Below are 13,958 nucleotides of genomic sequence, written 5' to 3'. Positions count from 1 at the left end.
TAACATTTCATACGCAAAATATACTGTTTATCTACCGTAAATCTTAAATCATTTACATCGACTTTGATTACCAGTTTTTGGGATTGTCTAATTCATCAATTAATTTTCCACAAGGTTGGCTTTCACGATTTTTCTTTATTGGATTAATTGCAAAACTCAAAGGAAGTCCATTGGCAAAATAGCAGAAGAAATATTTTGTAAGATGTTGTCAGGCCTAGGACGTAAGGGGAAGGGCCGAGCATAGTGGCGCCACCTGGTTGGGTAATCCAGGAGTTAGGGGGTGACTAACGAACTGAATAGCGGGATCCCGGAGCCAGCTCACCCACCCATCCATATCTTTTGTCGTCAGAATCAAGAAACAAGCGCAATGGGGCTACAAAAGAACATTAAATGAAGAACAACGATTTTTTGGATATTATAATTTATTAATCTAGTACTCATTTTAACAATTTATAAAGAGATTAAACGCATGTTTAATGCATTTATTTCCCTCCGGAACGGACTTATCCAATAATGCGGTGGATTCATGCATTGTTGTCCTCCAAGCACCATATCCGATCTGAACACGCACCTTCTTCTTTCAAACAAAATTTGAATTTTTAACGGTTTGAAAAAAAAGTGCTGCAAAAAGTGAGCATTTGGCACGGAATAAGCAACATTTCGTACCAATCAATGGAATAACAAGTCAATCTATATTGGAAATCTATCGCAAGGAAATTTTGCAGATTATAGATATCGAGAATGTATCTAGATCGATGTACTTATATCGATATACATGTTTATAAATAGAAGCAAATGAACATGTCAGTCTATGATAAATCCAATATTAATGTTTGAGAGCAGCTTTGAAATGAAATTCATTAATTTATGGAAACATGGTATAATGCCCATACTAAACTATACCTACCGGTTGAGAACACGTAACTCGCGTACCACTCGCGTAACGTTTAATGCTATTTTTGTTGGTTGACCATTTTAGTTTTAAACTTCATTTGGAAATATTCCAACAAGAGTATGTCGTGAAAATATGCCAATCTTTTGGGGAATTGAATGATAAATTGGATAAATATATAGCTTTAGTGCTGAGACTATTAACTAGCTGGTAATATCAAATAGAACATAAAAATCGAGGAATATGATTTAAGATTATGGATTATTTACGGTATATTTTTACAATTAGAAGGTGTATTTTGGTATATTTTTGAGGGTTTTGCTGTATATTCGATCGACAATTCTGCGGTCACACTGCTGCTAACATTTTTGCATCGCGCCGCGGACCAAAAAATGACCAAAATAATTGTGTTTGTTTTATTTTTGGTTGATTCATTAATTAATTAATAGCGGTAAATACGAAAGAGCAGCAGCAAAAGCAACAAACACTGTTTCGCGGCCGTGGCGTGAGTTCAATTTTTTTCTTGTGTGTGTTTCATAAAATTTTTTTCTTCTGGGGAACCGTGCATTTTGAAGAGCGAAAGGAAAAAGCGAAAAGTGTTCAAAAGTGCGTCTGTTGTTAGCAAAGGGGGGCTGTGGGGAAGAGTCAGAAAAAGCGGTTGACGAAGAAGAAGAATGAGAGGAAGTTGTGGCGGGAGGCATTCAAATCAAAAAAATATACCTTCGTAATATATTTTGTATATATGTGCATACATACATATATATATATATTTTTTCCTACGCTGCCGCCAATTAATGCCATCGGCGGCAGCGACGCCAAGCAGTGTCACAAAAACAACACCAGCACAAATACAAAAAATGAAGAGTAAAAAGAGCGGCGGCTGCAAAAGCAATTGTGTTTTTGCAATGTGAGCATTAAAGAAATGAAAACTGCTCTTTAAACAAATATGCAAACGGCAAACAGAAAAAAATAACACGATGAAGCAGAAGCAGGAATGAAGGAAAGAAGAGAAGCGCCAGAGTCCCAAAAAAAAATGCGTGTGTTTGTGTGTGTGTTTGTGCGTGCGGTGCGCCACATGAGGAAATGGTCAGCGTCGGCGTTGGCAGCGTGAGCTTAGTTACAAAAAACGAAAAAAGCAAAGCAAAAACAACAACAAGAAAACCTGACTCATTTTGTTGTTATCCTCCAATTACTGTTATTCTTATCAGCCGCAGAATAAAGAAGTGTGCGTGTAGATGTTCGTGTGTGTGTGTGTTTTGCTTATTTTACTTTCTACTTCTTCCCCTCTTCTAATCCACATTCCCTCATTGTCCTGCAGAGTCTCATACCAAGTGTAAAAAGACAACAAAAGAGTAGAATAAAAGCAACGGTACAAAAAATAAGGAGCGGAGCAGCAGCAGCAGTGAAGAAAGAGAAGCATCAGGCAGTCACACGACGGCGACGATCAGCAGAGAGCAGCGCAACAGGAACCACCTCAACCTCTCTGTCACTTAACCTCTCTCTCTCTCTCTCTCTCTCTCTCTCTCTTGTGCACTCCATTTCCCGGTAAGTTCTACCTCCCTCTCTGAATTGTTGTTTATTTGTGAATAATTTGAAATTGTATTTTGGTGTAAATCTAAACAAAACGGATGAGGTGGAAATGAAACGGCGAAGGAAGAGGAAGAAAGCGAGCAGCGGATGGGGAAGAGAGAGCTGAGTGGGATTTACAAAAGGAAGCAGTAGATCAAATCTGATAGCAAGCAGTGGAAAAAGCAGCAGATGGATTAGAAGAAAAAGATTGTAGAAGAGAGCGGTACAGGATGTAGCAGCAGAAGATGAAACCATCGCGCTCTCTTTTCCTTCCACATATTACTCTTCTCCTTCTTCTTAAGTCGTTTCACATTTCCCGTTGAGCAGCAACAGCAACAAACACAAACAGCGAAAGTTGTCTTCCTGCTTCTGTTGTTGTTTCTCTTCGCGCGCTCTACCCATGGAGTGGCTTCAAAGAGAGAGAAAGGTGATCCGTAAAGCTTTGTCTCATTCTCTGTCACGCTCTTCCTTTTGCTGCTCCTCTTTGTTCTGCGTTCTCTTAAGCCTGCAACTCCCTTTGATGCAATACCCTGTACTCAAAAAATCCAACTGGAATTCACATAGCAGTTACACGGTATCCCTCCCCAAGTCCACTCGTTTTTCTTTTGTTCTTTTTATTGCAGCAGTAAGATAATTGCACATTTATTTAATTTTTGCCAGCGACTCTTTCGTCGCCTTGAAACCTTTTAAGCAAAACAAAAAGCACACAAAAAAGCATGAGGGGGAACAAAATAAATGTATACAAAAAAAAGAAGGTTAATCAACAGCAGCAACTGTTGGGGCAAGTTCGTTTGCCTCGTGCTCTCTGCGGGAAAAGGTGAAGACAGTTGTGTTCCCAGGCCCCCGTCCGACGTCCAACGTCTCTCAGGTATCTCAGGCTTTTGGCTTGTCCCAAGGTTTTATGTAATTTCTATACCCTTTCTTGTCAGCGGATAAGTCTGATTTTCCAATTAAAAAGCAAGGTACAGATCATATAAGCAGACGATCATAATCAACATTCAAATGCAGGAGTTCTTATTAATATTTCTACCAATCATTTGTAAATTTTGTTCGCTACCAAGAAAGAAAATCTATCAAAGGATAAAGTTTTTTGCACGTTTCCAACAATAATCCCAGTTCAATTTGGCGGGCGACAGATTGAGGGGCAGAGTATTCCACTGTCGTACCCTTTTGCCGATGTATCTCTTTTTGTTTTGTTTTTGTTTTCTTTGTTTGTTTGTATTACTTTTGCTTCTTGCGTGCAACAATCGACCAACAAGAAAAAACAACAAAAACTGAGGTAATAACAGCAGCAAGTAGTAACCGAGCGTAATCGTGATTTGGGGCCACAATTCGACTCCGACTTTGTGTGGCTTCGAGTCCGAAAATGCCCGTTATTATTGGGCCAGCCAGTATTCGGCTATAAACTCAGACTTTTGTTGCAACAATTGTTGCCACCAATTTTTGGTGGTGGTGGGGGGAGGGGTGCAATGGAATGAGTGCTGCCTGAGTTTTGGGTAATTCTCTGCTCATTAAACATAATTATCCATTGAATATACATATTTACCAATTTTCCATCCAAAGATCGAGTTTGCAAAACTGTTCATGCCATGGTGTATATTCGATAAATATCTAATATGATCTTATATGGGATGCCTTTCTATTGAAAAGAGAGTCTATTGCTGCCCACTCCCCCTTTAACAGGCTCTACAGCTTGCTTTCATCTGCCACACTGCTTTGTTTCAATGTGTTGAGGTGGACAGCCAAAGGATCGTAAGTCTCTCCAGTTCTTCCTCTACGTTCTCGAATGAGCCATCAAAGCTCACTCTCTACCTGCCTGCCCCTCTGCTCTGTGTTCTTCTCTCCATTACTCATAGTCCCCTTCCATATCGTTGTTGCTGTTTTTGTTTTTGTGGGGGTGGCAGTGGGGAAACAACGGCTGTCGCTTTAATTAAGCTCCGGACATTTGTCAACATCTTTTTTTATATTTTGTTATTGCCATTATGTACCATTGTGTGGTTGTTGCATTTGTAAATCGCGTGAAATTTACAGCGTTATACAATTGTTAAATACTAGAATTAAACATTTGTTTTGTCGCTGTTGCTGCTGCTGCTGCTGGTGCATGACAGCAGCGTACAGCAGAATAGCAGAACGAGACGATAAGGAGAGATGGGAGGGGAAGGTGGATGGAGAGATGACATAACCCCTCCATTCCCATATCTCTCATTATTATTCAGAGACAAGCACATACACATACATATGTATACGTACTAGTAACCGATAAAATGCCTTACGATATGGCAAATATTTCAACTACTTTTTTGGATACTATTCTAGATGTTGTTTTTGTTGTTGTTTCTGTTGGCCCATTTCCGGTTCTTGTCAACTGCTTGACTGGCAGAGTTTGTTGTTTTTGGTGTATGGCGGTGGCGAGGGGTTCTTTGTATTCGTTGGAGAGAAGATGTAAAAGCTTCAATAAGATTCGTATCACTTGTTTCTCTGGCATTCGTATTATGCGAGAGTATCCATCTAAGTTGAATGCTAAATAAAGCAGTAAAATCTTTGCATGTTAAATGTGGTCGAAAGCAGTAGAAATGTATTTGTAACAAAAAAAAAAGGAATCACTTACAGAATGCGATGTGGCGCTCCAGCCACTTGCCGATTCTCTGCTCCCTTCATTTCTGTTTTGTTCTATTTCTCCTACTCCGCCTGAAGAAAAGTTCTGTCATTTCATTGGAGAAACTCTCTCTTATAGCAATAACAAAAAAAAAGACGAAAAGAGCAGAGCAGAGCAACCACAGAAACAACGCGCAATAGTAAGAACACAACTAGAAAACAAGTGGGAAAGGGGAAGATCGAGCAAAAGAAGTAGAAAGAGAGAGAGAGGGAGAGAGAGAGTGAACGAATGAATGAATAAATAATCAATGGAATGACCTTGAAATTCTTCTTTTTCGTGTGGAGTGTGTAGAAGTAAAAACAACAGAATCTGAGAGTAGAGCGCACGAAACCAAAACACACACAAAATATAAAAAATAAAAGGAACCAAGTAAAGACTTGAGTAACTGGAGAAAGCAGTGGAGTTTGGGTAACTAGCAAGCAGTAGTGGCAATGTAAAGCAGTGTAATACATAGTTCATCGACTGATGTGAAGAATAATTGAGAATGTAAATCTCCAGAAATGAATGGCTTTTGCTCACTTGAAAGTTTGAAGACCTTCCCAAAATGTCTTGTTCTTTGCAGGTTGTTTACAGGCTTCCCAAGGACACAAGACTCGGTTTATATTCCTAATCCTAAAGGATAAAACCTATACACGGACGGTGGGTAGGCCAGAGAGAAAGTGGGGGAGGAACGAATGTCAGAAACCACAAAAACACTCTCTGATTGGTGCTGCTGCCACCGCCCATCCTGTGGAGCAATCGGACACCTTTTCGATGCAAGGGGAAGGGACCCTGGCTGTGTCACTCAGGTGGCACTAGTGGCACTCTGATTGCCAAAGGGCGTCCGGTGCAGGGATGTGAATACATATCACGCCAGTTCCCCCCCTGAGCCACCGAACCCCATGAACTCCTGAGCCCCGGAGACCGGAAAAAGAGTCGAAAGGGAAATGCAGCAGGAAGTCCAGTACCCAGTCCCCAGTCCCCAGTCTATCATTTGGAGGCATGTGGCATTGCGGGAGGGGGGTACGGCTCTGTCTGTTGGCAACACTACAAATGATTCTACATTTTTGTTTCCACCTGTTCTTTCCCTCCTCTTTTCCCCATGGGGTGGGGGGAGTGCTCAGGTTCAAACTCATCAACGTCGCCATTATCAACGTCGAGCATTGTGATTATCCTGCTGATTGGGGCACTGCCACTGGCGCTGTCTCTCCCCCATCCGCTATCTATCCACAGCCCAGGGTATCGGGTGGTTGAGACACGTGTCTAAAGGGGGTGCTGTGGGGAAGGGAACGGTGAGCGAGTGAGTGGGTGGCAGCTGCCGTTGTGTTCTGTGTTTCCTCTTATCAGAAAAAACAAAACAAAAAAAAAGCAGCAAATGTGGAATCAAAAGCTGTTTTACGTTTGGCCACAATCGTTTGGTGTATACCCTGTAAAAATAATGATGTGGTCTTTTAAATATGCAGAAAAACCATAGAATAATCATTAAAATAAGTGATAAATATAAGAAAACGAACTGAAAATTCCAAATTAAATCAAATCACCCACAGCAAAAGGGTATCAAAAGCCATGGCACAGACAAGCAGACAGACAAACTGTACAAACAGAATAAGTGTGTGTGTGTGTGTGTGTGTGTGTTGGAACGTGTGGAAGTGTTCAGCGGCAGAGACAGTGGCAGAGCAGAGTCCAGGGTTGTAGAGCGGGAGATGTTCTGGAACGTGTAATAGGGGGCAGAGTGCGGCAAAGGGGAATGGTCGCATCATTGCAAATGCGTTGGAGGACACAGCACTTGGCTAACACAAGACAAAAAGAAAAAACAAAACAAAAACAATAAACAAAACAAACAGAAACAAAACAAAATCAGAAACAGAACACTGAAACAGAAAAAGCGGAAACAGTAGCCGAGCAGTAAAGCAGTAGCTGTATAGCAGTCAAGCAGTGGCTGTAAAGCAGTAGCCAGTGTGTCCGTGTCATGGCAGAAGGCAAAGAATGCTGGCAACCGGGAACGTGGAGCAGAACAGAACCGAGCGGAAAATTCAGATCACATATGCTTTCATAGTTCGTTTATGGATAGCATTCCAGATTTATCGAGTCTAGTACGCAAAATGCCAGAAAACGGACCAAGAATTACAACAACCTGTCAGAGAATAAAGACTTTAATTAAGCACAAAATAACAAAAATACTGACAGGTGAACAAGCAAAAATCAAAGTAAGATGGAGTCTAGGAGGAGCCTTGGCTCAGCCACAAGAAAATGTCTAAGTTTAATTTTTCCTCTGAATTTTCAACTAACAGCAAGCACATTCCACGCATGAATGAGCGGGAATGAATGTAACCGTAGGCTTATGGGATGATTTCTATGCCGAATCAATGTCACACTTTTACTCGGAAAACGCGACATTCCTTGAAGGAATTCCCGTTCTGTAGGGGGTGCTGTTGGGGGAGTGATTCACTGAAGTGAATAGCAATTGAGTCATTTGTTCATTCGTTTATTCCATATCCCCCTGGCTGGCTCCTTTCGGCATTGCTTTATTTTTCAGTCAATAATCCTGAAAGCAATCATGAAAACAGATGGGATTCTCATTTCTTGAGGATGGAGGAATGCATCTAGCAGATAACTTGATTTCCTTCTCTTCCTTTCAACAAATGCAATTGCAACGACTCTTTCTTCCTTCCTTCCTTCCTTCCTTCCTTCCTCCCTTCCTGTATCCCCCTCCTTCCAGTGACTGCCAACGCATGGCAACTGTACAGGAAATTACGTTTAAATGAATCAATGGATAAAAGCTTTTGCCAATTGCATTCCCATTCGCATCTACCATGTATCTATCGCCTTCCTCGAACACTGACTGACTGCCTGACTGCCTGCCTGCCCCTAGGAGAAAATCTCCCAGAATGATATACGGAGGAAATATACAGAGGACTTAAACTTGAGAGTGAGAGTGTGGTACCTCCGACTTCCTCCCTCCTCAACCCTGTGTGTACAATTTCCGTTTCGTTCCCCATTCCTGCTGCCCTTCATCCACGCCATCTGGGGATTCCATAACGACTCTTCTGCGACGGAGGATGCGACGGAAGATAACACAAAGAACGAAAAATACAAGAATGAAAACGGAACGAAAGGGGAATACTTCCGACTAACGGAATCCCTCTTAAGGCAATGATTAGCAAAACTCTGCGTTATCTTCTAATATTTTTATTATTTAATATAAATTATGGTCTATTAACCTGCTATTTTCTATGGTTGGTGCTTAGATTGTAGAGAGCCCAGAACCTCCAGAAATTCCAGTCATAATTTTGATAGACTGTTTTATATGTGTCTTCAAATGAATACTCTCTGTTGCCGGCTTTGCACATCTTACAGGGTATGGGAAAACAGCAACAATGACGGCGACATCGATGCAGTCAGCAAGCAGCAAGCAGCAGGCAGCAGGCAGCGATGCGACGTCAGAGTCAAGGAGCCTTGAAGTTTTTGGTGCCACTGCCGCTGCCGTTGCTGTTGCTATCTCGAGTATGTGTCTGTGTCTGTTTGTGTGTGCGCCTGCGTCCTCGCTGCAGCAACGGCAGCGACTTGGAGCCGGTTTGCGGCCTGTTTTGTGGCCTGGTCCTTGAACTGCAGTGTTGCTCGGCCAACCAGGGCCATGGCGATGGTACAGCGTACGACACATAAATGAAACCAAAAAATACAATTAAATAAAAGAAAGCCAAGTCCATCCTTACCTATCGATCTCGTATGTAACATTACTATGTATAACACATTTCACTGTGAAATTTTACAAGTATAATCGGGAAGTCTGATGTGCTCGAGAGAAAATCTGTATTTTCCAGTAATTTGTTTGGTTCTTTTCTAGTTTTTATCATACATTTTTCTTAAAGTTTTCTAGTCATTTCATTGAATATTGAATCATATATTTTTTGGTTGATTTGCGATTATATTTTTGCCAGCAAAGTCAACTTCCAGTACTTGTTGATGTGTGTGTTTTCTGGTATTTCTAGTTTTTTATTTCACTATCCAAACTCTTGGCCAGCATTTTCAGTTATATACTCTCAATTTGAGAGCATCTATTTGTTGGTCCTCTCCCCATTGCGGGGAGTACTACTGTACTTGATTTTACTTTCGGCTTTTGGGCTGATTTTGTTTGAAGCAACAACAGCAGAAAATAAAGGTGAAAAATACAGGAAATTTGGATCCTCCTCCTCCTTCCACTCTCTTGCAGTGTCGCTGCTGCTGCCTCTTCTTTCTCTCTATGTTGCCCCTTCTCTCTCTCTCTCTCTCTCTCTGTTTCTGCTTTGATGCAATTGCATAAATTTCATTGAACTGGAGGGCGCAGAAGAGTGAAGTTTTTTTGTTTTGCATTCAATTTATCAATGCCTTGCGGGCGGTGGACTTTTGGCTTTACCACTGAAAACTGTACCAAAATAAAAGGAACACGAGGACCACTCACTGCACAGCCATCGCCTTGGGCGTGCATTAATCTGCATGAGTGGGAAATCCTTTGGAAATCCCTAGTCTGGAAACATTATGCATATGGACATGGGGGGCGCCACCCTTATCCTGCTGTCCTGCAACCCCCCTTGGAGTGCCCTCGATTGCATTTTGAATACTCATTAATGGCGGGCTCACAGAAACACTCCCCAAACTTTTTGTTTTTGTTTTTGGATAAGCATGAAATGAGCAGAAGCCAACCTCCCCCTGGGTCACCCCTCGGGGGAGTAGACGAGACATCCCCTTTAACCCAGGGACCGGTGCCACCCCTTGTTGTGTGTTCTCTATGTGTGTGTGTGTGTGTGTGCTTTTCATTCATAAATGGATTTTAAAGTGGATGCAATCTCCGAACCACCCAGAATGCCCGGGGGCAGGATGTATTTACACACATGTCTGAGGCAGAACTGGAGTTGGGTCCGTGTTGGACGGATGAGAAAACTGCTGCTATTATTTATGAGTATGAGTATGCACTCCTTCACTCCTTCACTCCTCCACTGGAGGAGCTTTCATTATGAAATTAACGTTGTAACATGTACATGCAGATGTACATAGCTATGGTACGGGGTCTATGCAAATTGTTTGAAGTACAGTCAACACTCGAGACAGTCGCTGCACAACTAAGTTGGCAGCGCCCCCGCAGCGACGCAAGGTTAAGGCTAGAGAAAGTGAAAAATATTAAAGAGCGGCTTTAGGCTTTACAATTTCTTGGCCATATTCATCTCAATGGATCTCACTTAACAGACCATACATATGCACACATATAGCGAACAACACTCTAACAAGATCCAAACTCTAATGATAATTGAATACTCAGCCCCTGGAATTGCAACCAACAACCCCAAGATGAATGCCATGCTGTGTTACCCTTAAGTCTTCGGGTAGTTGCAATCCATTCATCCATCAAAGTTGTCAAAGTCGAAGCCGAAGATGAATGGGGATTACTTTCGGGTGCTTTGTAACTGATACGATAATGATATTATGTTTGGGTGGGGAAGGGAGGTAGTCCCAAAAAGGGGAACGAACGTTCGTTTAATTAAATGCAAAACTTTCAATTTATGAAATTGTATTTTGATCGATTCTCTTTACAGCTGCCCAGTATGCACCATCGAAACGGTTGAAGATGGCCACCTAAAATAAAGGTACAGCCACAGTTGCTCGTAGTTTGCTTCAAAGAAAGGTAACATCTGGAATTTAGATATTTGATATAAGCAGAAAGAATTACATTTTTCTTCCATGCACAATCGAATGCCTAATGTTTTTATTCGTTTGGCTGTTAATATAGTAATTTCCTTTTGGGAAATGTTCAAGTCATGATTCATTATCACCCGCGTGCACCTCCTCGTGTTTTCAGGGCCTCAAAAAACAAAAGAAAAACTACGAAACGAAAAGGGAAGGGAAAAGGGGCATGGGGCATGGGGCATGGGCAGGGGGCAGTGAATCCAATATTCCAATATTCCCCCCGCCGCCTGCAATTGCAATGGAAGCTCCTCCACCTCCACCTCCTCCTTACTCTCGTAATTGAGTTTTCTGTTGCATGCCCCGCACCGCCCCTCCCCACCCACAGAGTGACTTGGCAATTTATGGAGGAGTAATTTGTGTGTTTTTGTTTTGTTTTTCCCCTGTGGACGTTTGGTTTTTGTTTTTTTTTTTATTCATAATTTGAAATTGAAAACTTTATTAGGCAGCACACCGAAACGACGAAGACGATGGAGCAGCATAGAGAGGGTGAGCCAGGGGTAGAGGTAGCGCCAATGCATCATTGTTTGATTGTTGCAACATGCAAATCGAGTCACGTAACAAAACACAAACACAAACAACAAAAACATTAGTAAAATAATGGAAAATTGAAGACCAAAACCGAACGAAGAGAACTCGCAACATGAGCGGAAAGAGCGTGGAAAATAGTTTGCATTCAAGTTAGATCCATCCAAAAGGCATCCTTCTCCATGTTTTGTAAACTCCTGGACACACCAGAAATTCCAGCAGCCCGAGCAACACCCTTTAGCCCTAGCCAATATTTGAGGGGTATCACGGTGCAAAGATCATTTTACTTTTGGAGTTCAATTCTTCCAATTGAACTTTGACGACAGAAAATCCGAGAGGCAGACACAAGTGATGCCCCGTGGGCCAGGCAAGGGATTGAATGCTTCCCATGTGTATCACTTGATTGCAGAGTATCCCAAGCTTCGATCATCCACTCTCTGTATGTTGTTCTCTCTTTGTTATGTGTGTTTCTTCGTTGTTTTTGTTTCGTTTTTGAATGGGATGTGCTCTCGAATAAATTGGTCAAAGGCCTCTGAATAATTGCCAAAAGGGAGGGCAATGAGTGTAGCCAGAGATCACACACACACACACACACACACACAATGGGAGAGCGGGTGTGCAACAGTGTGATGATGCAACAAAGTGTGGGGCAGGTCGCTTGTTGGTCGTTTTTGCATAACGGCCTTCTCGCTCCTCTGCTCTCTCTCTCTCTCTCTCTCTCTCTGTGGTTGCGCCTCTGTTGCTGCTGCATTCCGCGTTGGGGCAGAGCCTTGGCAATGTGTGTGTCTGTGGATGGGGGCATGCCGCATCTATCCCCGTTACTTTACTGCACAATAAGAAACTAGATTGAAAGAGGAGAAAGAGGATCTATGCACTTGGCTTCGGATTCTTGACCATTCCTTCTATTTCTCCTTCCCCTTCCAGCTGCTCTTCATTCTACTTATTCGCCTACCCCCCTCCCGCCCCTTCTGCACTCTCTTCAATATTTTTTCCATGTTTTATTATACATTTTCATCTAATTGTTCCTTTTGGTTTTGTTTACTTATGAAATTGTTTTGTTTATGTTTATTCTGTTTTTGGGTTCTCGCCGTGTCTCTCTTGCACTCTTTGGCTTGTTCTGGTTTTTATCAGCGGCATCTGTTGATAGAGAAAAACAGCCCTGAGAGAGACAGAGAAAAAGACAGGAACAAGAATAAATTGTTGTTGGAATTAGGGCCTATGGGGCGTGCACCTTGACCTAAGAGAGGGCGAGGGAGAGGGAGAGATGATCCCCACATTTCATTATTTCAATTCCAATTGATTCGTAGTTTTGTGATCTTTTCTTTCATGTACACTATTTATTTTGTAGTCTTTGGTTTTAATCTCCAATGACATAATCACGCCACAAATCTAGCCACAAAATGTTTCTCAAATTGTGGCGTCATTGAAGACGACCGACTGACTACTCGTCGTGGTGGCGAGGGGTAGAATGTTTTTACACTTAAATTACATTTGTCACAGTCCGCTCCCACCGCCAAAAACAGGCAGACAAATCTGTATGCGAAACAAAAACAACTCAGCCATTAATCATGCACGAATAATTCATATAAAATGATTGGCAAAATGCAAAGTAATATATACGTGGTTTTTGTGTAGTGAAAACAACAAACCACTCAAATAAGGCAAGTCTCTGATCAATTAGCAGGCTCGGATCGTGACAAGAACATAGTAAAACATTATGCAACAGCAAAAATAACACGATGAAAAGGGAATATAATTGGTGTAAATTACAAGAATTTCCAATCGATATGGATTCAATTTCTACTGGCCATCACATCTCGCAGTCCATTCATCTTATCGGTAATCTGTGCAGTGAAATTTGTACTCCTACCTTGGCCTCTTTAAAGCCTCTTTCGGCCATTTATTTTACTGGCTTCTTTTCTTTTCCTTCTTTTCTGTTATGTTTTTCTGTGTTCTCATTTTCCTTGAACTGCTTTTCGGCGTGGCGTTCTCTGTGTGTTGTGTGTTTCGATATTTGTGTTTTTGTTTGTGTTCCGTTATTTGTTTTTGATGGTTTGTTGTTTTACAAATTTTGTTTTTGGGGGAAAAAACAAGGCACAAAATTAGGGAGCTCTTGAACTTTCACTGCTGGCAATATTCTGCTTGATATTTGGCCAAATTCGGTGGCCTTCTGCAATCTATTTCACTGCTATCGACTGCTTGCAATCCACTGCTTGCTTTCGCTCTTTCTCCAGATGATTTTTCCATCCAAGTCTTTGAATGTCCGCTTACGGTGCATACACTGCTTGCTCTCAGCGCCCTTAGCTTTTTGCACTGCTTAGTTTCCACTGCCACTGCCGGCGTTCTTTACGGCTTTCTTTCGTTCGCGCTTGCCTTGTTTGTTTTGGTTTTTTCTTTCGTTTTGGCGGTAACAGCATTTGATGAATGATATAATACGAAACCGATTACGAATCCCACCCACGCACCCACACATACACATGTACACAAGGCCAGTGAGAGTATTGCAGTGGTAGGGGGGGGGGGGGGGGGGAAAATTGTTAAGTGTTATTGGTAAGTTTTTGAGGAATATCTCTGTCCTTTCCTCGCCTCAACGACCAATCTGCGAGTCGTCATCCCCCC

General features: G+C 41.9%; 1 protein-coding gene across 4 annotated transcripts in view; it reads left to right on the top strand.

Annotated features, from left to right (window-relative positions):
• The first annotated feature begins 1,242 nt into the window (after nt 1-1,242).
• LOC117588771 (GTPase-activating protein pac-1) overlaps nt 1,243-13,958 on the top strand; it is a 49,935-nt gene continuing 37,219 nt past the window's right edge. For 2 of the 4 annotated variants that reach the window (XM_034280256.1, XM_034280253.1), the window contains exons 1-3: nt 1,243-1,397; nt 2,211-2,437; nt 10,664-10,752. The gene's annotated coding sequence lies outside the window, so the exon portion shown is untranslated. The remainder of the gene's footprint in view (nt 1,398-2,210; nt 2,438-10,663; nt 10,753-13,958) is intronic. The other 2 variants (XM_034280255.1, XM_034280254.1) reach the window with 2 other exon arrangements.

The sequence above is a fragment of the Drosophila guanche genome, unplaced genomic scaffold (genome assembly GCF_900245975.1).
Source record: "Drosophila guanche unplaced genomic scaffold, DGUA_6, whole genome shotgun sequence".
In the NCBI taxonomy this organism is placed as follows: Eukaryota; Metazoa; Arthropoda; class Insecta; order Diptera; family Drosophilidae; genus Drosophila; species Drosophila guanche.
This window is presented reverse-complemented; position numbering and strand designations above follow the sequence as displayed.